The sequence below is a fragment of the Papaver somniferum genome, unplaced genomic scaffold (assembly GCF_003573695.1).
Source record: "Papaver somniferum cultivar HN1 unplaced genomic scaffold, ASM357369v1 unplaced-scaffold_132, whole genome shotgun sequence".
In the NCBI taxonomy this organism is placed as follows: domain Eukaryota; kingdom Viridiplantae; phylum Streptophyta; class Magnoliopsida; order Ranunculales; family Papaveraceae; genus Papaver; species Papaver somniferum.
In genome coordinates this window covers 10,497,226-10,511,602 of record NW_020622381.1, presented here as the reverse complement: position 1 = coordinate 10,511,602, position 14,377 = coordinate 10,497,226, and positions in this window count along the sequence as shown.

Sequence of the window (14,377 nt, the reverse complement as noted above, 5' to 3'; positions counted from 1 at the left end):
ATTACTTCAACAAGATGCTCTTGGATATAATCTAGATTCCGGTCAAAGAATAGATTAAATGGATCTATCCAAGATGTTTTTAACATACACATGTAATTACTTTGATTATAAAAGCAATTATAATGCGAAAGTAAAGTAAAAACAAAAACACACAAGATTTTGCTAACGAGGAAAAATATTTGAAAGAGAAACCCGGGGACGTAGTCCAATTTTGGTTATTCTCATAATTAATCAAGCTGCTACACAAATGCCTGCCTGCAGCCTCGTGTAGATGAGACCGAATAAATTACCCCTAGTTATTCATTTTTCTCAGTATACATGCATCTACAACCAATCTATCCTACACACGTGAATCACCTAACAGAATCCACTGCAAAGTGTTGCTTTACCTCCGTAAAACTTATGTAACCCAATTCCTTTAGGACATCTTAGAAATAACATAAAATCAAATTTTTTGATAACAACTCAAATCCTATCATAAATACCAAAGTATCATATGATTAACTTACAATCAAAGATCTTCCGTGTAGATCTACAATGGCAACACAGACAAGATAATCAGATTTGAAACTTATTGATAAGTCATTTTCTTACGAACAAAGTAATCTACTCGATTGAAAGACTCGTGTTAATGAAAAATCATAACCAACTTATCGATCTCACAAATCTTACTTTTATTAAACGTAAACGTCTTGTTTGTCCCAGACAATCAAGTCAAACACATAATCACGTCAAGATCAGAAACACAATAGAAATTCAAGTGTTGAAAGTCTTATATATTCTTAATCTGTAAAAGTAACAACATGCACTTAAAGTAATACCAACTTCGTATTATTGATACCAAGTAGACTACCCATAGCTACTTAGTTTCCTCAGTATCCCCGCACCTTCGACTTCTAGAGTCACGCACGTGAATAACAAGTCCTTTGGATCGAATTCCAAACAACAAAGGAAGAATCTATTTGGTAACCACTCTAATAAATCTTTGCTATAAAGATATGTGAGTTGTTGACAAGGTCTCTTCCTTTGTCTAGTTAGATTAATCTAAACTTTGATTACCGAAATAATCAATTTCGAGGTTCGAAATCAATCAGTAACTCAAAGAGTAACTATAAAGCGATGTCGATCTTACACAACTAGACAATCAAGTCTATCAAGGATAAACACGATTCTAGTTGGATTCCAGCCGATCAAGATTTGTACACTAAATCCACAAGATACGAAAACTAATAAGAATTCTTCCCCGTCTCCAAATCTTTGTTTGTCTTCAATAATAACATGCACAACACCACTTTAATCCTCTTGTGATCAATCACGCAAAGAACAGAGTCAGTTAACAATGGACTATCACAAGATGTCTTTAGATCCTAAAATGGTTCTAAAAATCTCGTCAGTACTTTGATCTAGTTTTAGTGAGCCTTATATCAGAAGAAAAGGTTCTCAAGAATAAACAAACTAGGTGCAATCAAAGTTTCAACAACTGTTAGTCAATCAAATCAATAATCGAAAACTACAATAACAATGCAATTATCTAGTTTCTCACAAACGGTACTCGTATAGCTTCTTAATCCCACGGAAGTCTTTAAATGAGCGATCGTATGAGATTTCGCCTAATTAGGGTACTTTCCTCTCCGGATAGACGGCTCCACCAGAAACAACAAGAATGATGTTTGCCTGGCTCCTAGGATAGTTTGCAAGAAATGCAAACTCAAGTATTTATAGACCAAGATTGTTTGGACAACAAGGAAATTCCGAAACCGAAAATATTCTCAAGATATGCGATAAGTACCTAATTTTGTTTTTCCTATTTCCAATTAATGTTAACCAATATTTTCGAAAACTTTCATAGAAACTCTATTATTAGACTAGCACATCAACTAATAATATTTTCCAGATGATATGTTTTAATTGCTGGTAATTAAAACATATATGATGAAAATCACAATTAAATGCTTTTCAATATTTCGGTTCGGGGTCACCTAAGGTATCAAGGAATATCTTTGAATAATAAATGATAAGAGTTATGTACATGTTCAAATGATATCGACATATAGAAGGAATATCTTTGAATAATAAGAAGAAATATGTGAATATTGGAAACTCGGTTTTGCTCTTGGGATCGGTTCTACCATGACTAACAGTGTAAGTTGTGACCGGTTATACCATGCTTCCCAAACTAGGTTGTGACCGGTTACACCATGCTTCCAAAGATAGCTTGTGATCGGTTACACCTTACTTCCCAAATTAGCTTTTAATCGGTTACACCTTGATTTCCAAAGTAGCTTGTGACCGATAACAACTAACTTCCCAATGTAGCTTGTGACCGGTTACACCTTTCTTCACAAAGTAGCTTGTGATCGATTGCAACTTGATGCACATCATAGGTTATGACTGGTTATACCTTAAGTCCCAATGTAAGTTAAGATAGGTTATACCTTGTCATATTCCATTGGTCATCCAAAAGATATTCAATAAAGAACAAGACCAATCATGATTTCCCTTTCGATTATGAAAACAAGTTCATACATCTACTTCCTTAAACCAATGTAATAATAAAAGGTTTCCTAGGATGAAATCAACATATATGTCTTATACATAATCAAGTAACTAAATACAAAGATTATATCGATGTCATATTTACGAAGTTCCAAAAGATAAGCGTTTATACTTCGTAATAAATTTCCTTGATACTTTGATCATAATGCTATGACCAAGTCTAATCACTAGAGTGTTATATACAAATATATACAACTTCACATGTTATGCTTTCGATTTAGCGCGACTAGAAAGATACGTTAGGAATGGAAACAAGATCAAGTCAATATTGCTAACCTCAAGTGGAAGGATGATGTCTTCGTTGTAGTCGTTACTTCTTTTCAGGTCTTCAGAGTAATACTTGTATATCTCAACATTCCTAGACTAACCTAAACGAAGTTGACTCTAATATTTAATCAAGCGACTTTAAATGAGTTTTGATACTAAAATATGGCAACCAAACTTGACATACCAACGCTTGGTGGGCTCAACCGAGCTATGCTCTAACACATTTTTTTTATCGTGGTTAAATAATAATTATGTCGATATCATTGTATGACGCAGTCACAATATCACGGTTAGGTCATTTTGTTTCGATCTCAGCAAAGGAACTCGTATTCCCAACTTTGAATCCTAATGTCCGTTTTCCTAAATTTTTTGTGATGTAAAATTAAAATAATATATGAAGAATACGGGATAGGCTTACTAAAATTTGTAGCAGGTCGTCCTGGCTTGTTTAGTAAGTAGGCTGACACAGGCCTGGTCCTGCCTGGATCAATAAAAGAAGGTCAGGCTCAGATCGGGCTTATTGAAATTAGTAGCAGGCCGACCACATTGTAGGCCAGTCTAGCCCGACTAGAGGCATGCCAAGCCAGGACGACCTGTTTGCACTTCTATTAACTATCCACATGATTCCGGTGGAACAAGTCAGCGTAAATAGTTAAGCGACCAAATTTTGGAACTAACCTCAATCTGAAAGATGATGTCTTCGTTTATCTTCAATAAGTCTCACTCTCTTCAACGAGTAACTGGAGATTGTCTCAACATATCTATGCTCTAAGTCTAACTTAACAAAGTTGACTTTACTAAACAATTTAAGCGACCAAATTTTGGAACTAAACTTGACATACCGATGCTTGGAAGGTTTTATCAAGCAGTGCTCTAACACAATATGATAATGCAACATGAAACCTCTCCAAGATGGGATCCCACAAAGCTTCAGAGGATGGTTTGGTTGCAAGAGGCATACGTACATGAAAGACATTGAATCAGTTGCACATCCCAATTTTCTTTCCCATACATTGATGTTAGACACACCTCCAATTGTTAGTATTGACCTTTAGACCTCCATCATATACAAAACACCTTTAGACCTCCATCATATACAAAACATTTGAGAGTAGAGGAAAAGTTAATAAGTTCCTGCTTGTTATCGACCAAGCATATGGTATCATCATCATAATGCAACTGACTAACAATGTTGTCATTCTGAGATACAAAGTAGTGACGACTTCTTATGAGCAGCTTTAGCCAGAAATTTCGAAAAACCCTTCAATATAATGTTGAATACAAGAGGGGAGACTAGTCAGCCTTGTATTACACCTCTTGTACTGCCAAAGCAATCTCATTTATTAACACTGAAGAAGTGGATGTTTAGTAACAGAATTTAAGCGACTTGCACCATTTTGAATTGAATCCCATCTTGTTAAAACAAAGTCCAAGTTATCCAATTTACTTTATCGAAAATGCATTTTCAAGATAATCTTGCAGATGATACCAGGCCTTTTCTTCTTCAAACTCGAATCAGCTAATGCACTTTCTATGAGAGTCTCATCTATAATTTGCCTTCCTTCAATGTAGGCATATTGGACAGATGAAATAAGTTTTGACATCACGAGCTTCATTCATCAGTAACTTGCGCAAAGCGGACACCTTGGGGAATATTTGCAACTCCTCTCCAATTGTATTGGTACTTTATAGCCTCACATGCAGTACCAAAATCGCGATTACGAACAATTATACCAGTTCAATTTTGATTTTAACACTAGTCTTTAGGTAGGGGTGTATCGATATTATAAAGAAATTTGGTGTCGGGTTACCGGTAGCATCATTCAATGACTATACTACTATTGTACTATTGGGATATCGGCAATTTTTTCTGTTAAAAGGATAACTTTACACTAACTCGAAAAAGTGGTTACATGGCTGCGAGGATAACTACTTCTGCTTGGATTTAGACGTTGGCTGCAAGATAAATACGATGACTCTGTGGGGAATCTCATCAAAGTAAACGGCTGTCGTGGTGTTAAAAATAGTCGATAGACAACGACACTTATTGTCTTTCCAGTAGATATTCCTTTTCTTTCCCTTTCTTCTCTTTTTTGTCAAAAGTAGTCCAGATTTTAAGGGAAATCTTTTATAAGTCTAGTTCCCATGGTTGATGTTGGTACTTGCTAGTAGATACATCGATACAATCAGTATTTGCTCCTCCTTTTATCATAACCCTTTTTCAATCTTTTTTCTGCTTTATTATCTCTAATAATGCAGCATAATGTATCTGCATTTGCTTTTGTTTTCTAGATTCACCTTACTTTTAAAATATATATACCAATATGAATCGATTTGCATGCTTCCCTTTCCTAGAAATTGTTGAGAATGTGTTGTGAAAATGTTGCGACAAAGAATTCCCTGTAGCAACTTTTAAATTACTTGTCAGTCACGCCCATTCTTGATCCAAATGATTGATTTTTCTTTTCTCTCGCAGCATCCTTGGGAGAATTTCTAAGATTCTCTTTTTGGCATCTAATTTCCAAACCTACCATTATATAGCATATAGCAAAGGGCAGCTAGTTGGTGTGAACATTCTTAAGTTCGGTGTAGTTCTCTAATACGTAGATACTAAGTAAACAGAATTAGTGTACATGGTATAAATTCCCAAAGAAAAGTGGAGCCAGCCAACTAGGGCCCCTTCCCTTGTTGTGATCACCTAAACAAGCTTCTTGCAAGGGAAACTCAAGAAAGTGACGCCCACAACTGAGTCAGTCATCCACTACTAGAATAGAATGCACGCTTGACGCCTCAAACCTAAGACTTCCTAATGTACATGTTTTAGAAGTTCATTTTTGAATTTTAAAATGTACACATGTCCCTTCTTTTTGGTCTTACTTTGTTTTCTAAGACCCGTTTTATATAAACAAAGAAGTGTTGTATCAATTTTGCTTTCCTATTTCTAGACCCTAGTTGGTTGATTATTAGCTTCTCTCTAATGCATGATGCTTGTCTATTTAACTTATAAAAATTTATGTTTGATTTCATTGTTAATAACAAGGGATAGGCTTTCATGATAAGTTGCACTATTTTAATGATACAGACAACAATCTTGCTTTAGACTTCTCTTAATCAGCATTCACACTTGGCACCTGGCACTTGGCAATCTAGTGAACGTGGAAAAGTTTGGGGTAGAGAAGGAAGCGAGTAGAAAGCGAATACAAGAAAAAGAAATGGGTCAATGAGTACAAACGAATCAGATTTAGGTGTATAAGTAAGAGAGAGATGGGTCTTGGGTTAATGGCCTCATACATAGTACTTCAAAAGTTCAAATTGTGCATGATATATATGGGAGGTATGGTAGGTGGCTCGCATAGTATTTCAACAGATGTCTAGATAAATAGGTAGAGATGGGGATTGGACTAGTAATTGGAAGGTGATGTGTGTAAATTTATTTGTTAATATTTATAATGGTTGTTAAGTGTTGATGGCTCTAGTTAACAAGAGAGTCCATTCAAAAGAAAGCAACAATGATCTAGCTGTAGATAGGGTTCAACAGCTAGTTAGGGAATTAGTGGGTTTTGCATGACAAATATGGTCTATGATTTTGAAGTTTGTTTTTAGGTATAAGAAGAAAATGTCAATGTCGTAATAGAAGAAAGAAGATCTCTACAGTGGAAGAGAAAATCTGTTAACTAAGAAATAAAAACAGTAAAACCGCCCAAAGTAGTTACGTTTGGTTGTTGCAAATCTGACCATTTTAGGGGGTAGCTTTCAAGGGTCAATGTTGATTCATTGTTCAAGTTTTTATCTTGGCATATACCGTGGGCATGACGTCTCTGATTGTGTATAAGCTTGTATTGGTGTGCCGTCACCCTGACAAAGAAGTTCTTGTAAAATTAAAAGGACCTCGCAGAGCTCGTTTTCCAGTAATAAGTATCGGGTCGAGCGAAGATAAACCGCGTAACATCTGCACTTTTTGTATGACACATGCTCAAAGATGCGTCATTTGTATTGAGATGAAGCTTCATCTCGAGCCCATGTTGCGTGTTTAGGGCATTTCGGCCTAGGGAAGAAGTTACATCACCTTGGTGCATCATGTCAGTGGTAGGTTGGCTTAGAGTGATACTGTACCATCAAGGTAGGGCTTACATGGTCGGTTTCGGCTCGGTTTCTAGCAAAACCAAAACCGAGACCATCACTCTCGGTTTCTAATTTTTCAAACCAAAACCGTGCCACTAACCATCGGTTTCTGTTTCAATTTTACCATCCGGTCTCGGTTTTATCCACTCGGTTCCAGATAACCGATATTCTGTCAGTTTTAGGTAACTGACTGTTCAAAAAAAAAATTACACAGAAACCAAAAATTCATAAAGAACTCTACTTAAATCCAGCAATAACATCAAAAAAGAATTTACATATATGATTATCTTATCTATGAAATTAGATTGACAAGTTGGGTATGTACAAAAATAAAGTTACACAACCCAATTAAATGACTGGATCCAAATTTAAACACACAATCACCAAAATTAAAAGTATGAAACCAATCAAACATCAAACAAAAACGGTAATTGATGTTGAAACTAACATGCCGACATTCAATTAAAATATGTAATTTCAGATAATTGAAAATGGGAACACAAATTAAAACAACCACTACCATCTCCACCACCACTGCATACAAAAACCACCACCTTCAGTAACCACCAGTAGCACCTCTTCTCCGTCTGAATACAAGAAAAAACAAAAACCAAAATAAAATTACTAGTTAGTAAACTAGATCTACAACCTTAGACATAAGATAAACAATTTGGAAAACCCTAAATCAAATCATATTACACAAAATAAGCTCTCTTCGTATGGTATGCGTGATTCTTTTGTTTTTCTGAAGCTTTACTGTGTTGTTTTCAAGCTTTACTTTATTCTTCTTCTTGCTACAACAGGAGAAAGAGATGAGAAAGAAAAGAGAAAAAAGGTGAGGATGCTGAGCAGCAGGCGCACACTGCAGCGAAGAAGAAAGAAAATGGGAGAAAAAAAATTGTGATTTAGTTTTAGGATTGTTGTTTTTATAATTTTAATCAATGGTTAGGATTTAATATCTAAATCTATGGTGGAAAAACAGATAACCGGTTAACCATTGGTTATCAGTTCAGTTTCTCCATCAAACCAAAACTGAACCATTAATCTCCGTCTTCATCATTTCTAAACCAAAACCAACCTTAGTAAATGGTTCGGTTTTCCCCTAATCGGTTTGATTCAGTTCGATTTTTCAATTTACCAGTTACCATGAACAAACCTACATCAAGGTACATTGCACGGGAATATTGGCCTAAAGGGAATATCGTACCATCTCGGTGTATTACACAGGTTATATTTTCTAAGAGCCAATATCGCATCACCATGGTGCATTACGAAAGTTGACCATCGGGTCAGAACTGGATGATTCACCACCATGGCGCATTATTCAAGGGTACATGGCGACGACCATGAATAGTGAAGCAGGCATTTCAAAGTGCTCCACAAATTTTAATCGTAAAAATGTCAGTAAAACTTTTATAGGAAGGGGTTGTTGGTTGAAGGTGCACATAACATAAGTGCACTAGCAATATTCATAGCTTAGCTGGTAAAACCTATGTGATGCCAATACATAGTTGTGACATGTTGTTTACTTGAGAGGGCTTCATGATGCTTAGGCATCATCGTTGCGGCATTGCATCACCATTATGGAGCAAGATGAAGGAAAGGCCAATGATGCACACTTTTTTGCATCATTTGCAAAAGACCTTTTGGCATATACGGACTAAGACATTGCTTGGATTTGGCCTTGCAACATGAGTTGGTTTTAGTTGCTTATCCAGACGTTGATGAATTACGGTCAGTGTTTGATCCCTTCAAGTCACGGAGGAGGGTACATAGACAGCCATAGTGAGTTGCATTGTCAGTGATCCATCACCTTGTCGCTTATGCCATCTAATTATAATGTGATTTAGACATTATGGTAACTCATATCATCTGGCTCAGCAATGCGATGCAAGAGATGATTGTTTCCGTACTTGTTAGGTAGTTGCATTCCATTCTTTGGATGCTCATAGTCTCATACTGCCTATCAAGTTACACGGAGTTTCCATATGTACCAATTGCAAATTAGGCATGTCCAAGAAAGGAAACTACTTGGTATGCAGATGAGGGAAGCTTGTATAAGCTATTGGCATCACAAGGACGACGATCCAATCCAAGTATGGTATGAGCCTGATTGATGCACTTTTGACAAATGCAAAAAAAATGCATGAATTCAGATAAATTCCCAAGAGAAAATAGGATTGCAAAGGCATGTGTGCAAGTCCAAGGAATGCCTTATTGCGCAAGACTTTTAAGCTAGTGATGCATGCAAGAATGCGTCGATATTATCCTTCAAGGCTTTATACCCTTCGCAGAACAAGGGTAAGTTGGAACAGTATGAGAACTAAGTATAAGGCATCATGCTTTCCAAGCATGCTTGCAATGTCAAATGGACGTGCATTTACTTGGTGAGAAGCGAAGTTTCAAAGCGAGTCACTAGCATCAAAGTGGGGGGAGTTTTGGCTGCATGGCTAGGCGTTGCAGGTGTAATTTTTCGGTCCGTCACAATTAGTATGAGAGCAAGTTCCGAAAAAACACTAGAGACTGTTGGTTATGTACTTGTTGGCGAGTATTCTGTAATGAGACTACAAAATTTTACTTCGAAGAGAAATAATAAGTCGGAAGAGTAGATCGACTGTTGCGCAAAATGTGTTAGACTTAGTCAAGTACTTTGAGTTTGCCAAAGTTTAAATAGCGGCCCACCAAATTTTTGGTAACCAGGAAGACCGTTTGGAATGGTAGATAGAAAATGAGACTGATCATCCCACCCATTAACAACTAAACAACAGTGTGCGTTGTCAAACCGACTAGCATCTCACTTATGAGTCGCAACCCGCAAGACCATTGGAAAATGTCTAATGGTAGATTGCATCTGACTGCTCTGGCATTAGAGTTTGGTCCTTACAGTACTGCTCTAAGAAAATCTTGTCATGTTCAATGACCCTTGCCAACCTGCGAATTTTGAGGATTCCTGAATGTACGGTATGTGACATGCGCTTAAGATCTTCTATGGAGATATCATTTTGGAAATCCTGAGTATGTGGTATGGAACACATGCTTAAGGGATCCAAATTTATATTCTTGTGTTGAGGATTCTCAAAAGATATTAGTTGTTGTTCACAACTAATAATAACCCTACAAATTCCTCAAGCTTTAAATCAGAAACATTTCCCACTTTCTATGAAAATTAAAACCCCTGGACAAAAACTAATAGAATTGTATAACCACAATAAAAATTAAATCACCCATTTCTTCCAATACTTAGAGAGAAATGACCGTGATGCTATAGTGATAAAAGCTTTAGAAAAAGAGAATTATATAAATATTGCAACAATACAACTTAAAGTCATCATATGATTATAACCTTATATAACAATAAACTACGGCTGAAAAAATAATAATTAATAACTATGGTAGTGGCAGTGGCGGTGGCTGCTGAGAGAAGGGTAAAGAAAGTTGCATCGCTGATGGTAGTAGTGGTCGTCGCTGCCAAAGGAAGCAATGAAAGTGGGGCAGTAGAGGAGCAGCAAGAAAGATGAAGGGGAAATCTGGATTTTTTTTTTAATTTATTATTGTGTTGCAAAATTACCAAAACAATATTCCTTCTCTCGAACCCAACTTACGCAACTTGGCAACAATATGCTAATCGTGTGACAATTAGGGTTTACGATTAAAGCACCCGATTTTTGGAAACAAGATGTCCAAATCATTGGTTTCCCTAATGACACGTGCAGAGTGAGAGGGGTGAAATTAAAAGAGAAAAAGTTTTCTGGAACATGTAACTTCTTAACCACACGAGAAAATTTCACAAGGTTTTTCTCACCCGTGCATAAAATGTGAGTAGTGTTGTTTATAGGAATTCCTCCTCTTTAATTACGGAAAGGATTTCAAAATCCATTAACCAATCTGATATATGCACGTAAGATAAAGCGGGGATCTAAAAACCACACCCAATATTTCGCTTAGCAATCTGTATGAACTAACTCCAATATACTTTCAAGAGAATCAACTAGACAGTCAGACTCAATCTTAAGAAAAGTATATCCAAGAGTTATATCTCTATTTCTCAATTCAATCTGCAATCAAACAAATAGGAATTTGCAAGCCCGATTGAATACAAGAAATAACTTGGACGGTATCAAAAACCAATATCCAAGTGTCAATCAATATAATCAACAACCAAAGGTTGGATTCAAAATTGATTGAAGTTACGCACAATCTGTGATATTTCAATTATATAAACAAATATAATGCGGAAAAGAAATAACACAGACACCAGAAATTTTGTTAACGAGGAAACCGCAAATGCTGAAAAACCCCGGGACCTAGTCCAGATTTGAACACCACACTGTATTAAGCCTCTCCAAGTTAACTTCGGACCAGAATATAGTTGAGCCCTAACCAATCTCACACTGATCAAGGTACAGTCGCTTTCCTTACGTCTCTAGAACCACGACGGATTTTGCGCACTTGATTCCCTTAGATGATCTCACCCACAACTAAGAGTTGATACGACCCAAAGTCGAAGACTTGATAAATAAATCTGTATCACACATAAAAGTCTATTTTTGAATAGATAAATTTGTCTCCCACAGATATACCTACGAGTTTTTGTTCCGTCTTTTGATAAATCAAGGTGAACAGGAACCAATTGATAACCCAAACTTATATTCTCGAAGAACAACCTAGAATTATCAATCACCTCACAATAATCTTAATCGATTAACGAAACAAGATATTGTGGAATCACAAACGATGAGACGAAGGTGTTTGTGACTACTTTTCTATCTTACCTATCGGAGATATAAATCTCAAGCCAATCTTATGATTGTACTCAATCACGATAGAAACAGCAAGATCAGATCACGCTACTACAGAGAAAATAGTTGGGTCTGGATTCACAATCTCAATGAAGTCTTTAAGTCGTTAACCTACATGGTTTCGTGAAAAAACTAAGGTTAAAGGAGAATCGACTCTAGCTTATACAACTAGTATCACACAGGAGGTGGGGGATTAGGTTTCCCAATTGCTAGAGTTCTCCTTTATATAGATTTCAAATAAGGGTTTGCAATCTAAGTTACTTGGTAACAAAGCATTCAATATTCACCGTTAGATGAAAACCTGATTAGATTCAAGCTAATATCTTTCAACCGTTATATCGAACTTAGCTTGGTATACACAAATGAAATGTAACTTCATTTAGGTTTGAGTAATCGTACCTAAACGTGTACACTTAGTTGGTTCAACAATAGTTAACCAATGGTTAGCCATATGAGCACTTTCATATCTACCTCATTCATGTTTACCATAACTAGTTCAAAGGACTCAAATGAACTAGTTAGAGAGTTGTTCAATTGCTTAGATTTTACAGAAGTATACAAGACACAATCGAAGCAAAATCGGTTTTGATTCACTCGAATCGATTCATGAACATTATAGCCACGTTTTGCAAAAGATTGCATTCCTTATTATATAAATGTTTTAGTTCATGAACAAACCGATTTTAGAAAGTAACCTACCTAAGTATGCAAACGGGTACGCATACTTAAGTAACCGGATTGAGTTTGTTTTTCACTTTCAAACTCCAGCAGAAATTCACGGACGTGAACTTTCCGCCAGTATGCGTACGGGTACGCATACTCACCCGGATTTCCAACAACCACCAGTACGCGTACGGGTACGCATACTTTGGGTTCCCGGTTTTGGACTTTTACACAAATGTGAGAACACACTGTGTTTATATCCAGAGATAGTTACATGTTCTAAACTCTCATTTGAATCATTGAAACTTTCTTAGAGGATGTTAAAATAGTTTTTATTCAGGAACTATTTTCATCAAAGCGATTTTCAAGTTATTGAAATAATCAACATGACTTTCAACACGAGTAAAGATGAACTTGGCTAAAGCGAAAGCTTACCAACACATATTTCGAGAAATAGATAAGAGAGATAAACTCGGTTCGAAATAGAAAATGTATATAATTGAAGTCTATATAGCAATACGACTTTTGTCTCAAAATAGGAGATAGAATAGACAGACTTTTGAGTGATAGATAAGTTCAAGTCTCCACATACCTTTTGTTGATGAAGTTCCACAAGTTCCCTTGAGTAGTTCTTCGTCTTCAATCGATGAACGCCGTGGAGTCTAAGGCTCAACTACACTTATTATCCTAATCCGAGACTTAGCTATAAGTAGACTAGAAATCAAGACTTATAGTTTTGGAAACTAAACTTGACAAACAAGCTTGAGATAGTAACGCTTGCGAGTTCGACCGAGCAGTGCTCTAACAGGATTTATCCAATGGAATTGAAGTCAGATGTTATTAAATCTTTCTCACATTTTAAAATTCATGCAGAACATCAGTTTTCTTCAAAAAATTATGACTTTTCAAGTTGATGGTGCAATAGAGCTTGTTAAAGGTCGTTTTCAAGGCTTGTTAGAGTCTAGTGGTATACTTATAAAATTTCTTGTCCTAAGACCCCCAAACAGAATGACCTTGCTGAGAGAAAGCATAGGCACATTACTGAAATGGGTGATTCTTTGTTGTTTAATGCATATTTTCCAAAAGATATGTGATATGATGCCTTTTTAACTGACTTACTTGATAACTAGGGCACCAACAAAAGTTTTAGATTTCAAGTCTCCTTTTGAGGTTTTATTTGGTGTCAGTCTTGATTATTCTTTCTTTAAAAAATTTGGCACTATATGTTATCCTCATCTTGCTCATTCAAGAGATGATAAGCTTTCTCCAAGGTATGTCAAATGCATTTTTGTTGGTTATAGTCCTCTGCATAAGGGTTATAAGTGTTGTAATCCAGTTACAAATAAATCTTATGTGTCAAGACATGTAGTCTTTGATGAAGCTCAGTTTTATTTACAACCTTTATATCTGATTCAAATTCAGATTCTCATCTGCCTAAAGAAATTTCATCTTCTAATTCTTCAGTTCCTTCTAGTATTATTGTCACAAGAGCACAAATAGGTATTTCAAAGTCAAACAATTTCCTGATTATGTTTCTCATCTATCTGTTAAACATTCAATCTCTCCATCTTATACATCATTATTAACCACTGTTGTTGAACCAAAGACTTTTAAGACGCTAAAGATCCTAAATGACAGATATCTTTGAAAGAGGAGTATACTGCTTTGAGGAATAATGACACATGGGATTATGTAGCTCCTGATCCACATATGAATATTTTAGGTTCAAAGTGGGTATATAAGATAAAACAAAAGGCAGATGTTACCATAGACAGATTTAAATCAAGGTTAGTTGCAAAAGGGTATGATCAACGGGATGGAATATATTTTAATGAGACTTTTAGTCATGTGGTTAAATGTAGTACTGTTAGAGTTGTTCCACGCTTGGCACTTACATATAATTGGCAGATTAGGAAATTGGATGTTAGTAATGTTTTTTACATGGTTATTTGGATGAAGATGTTTATATG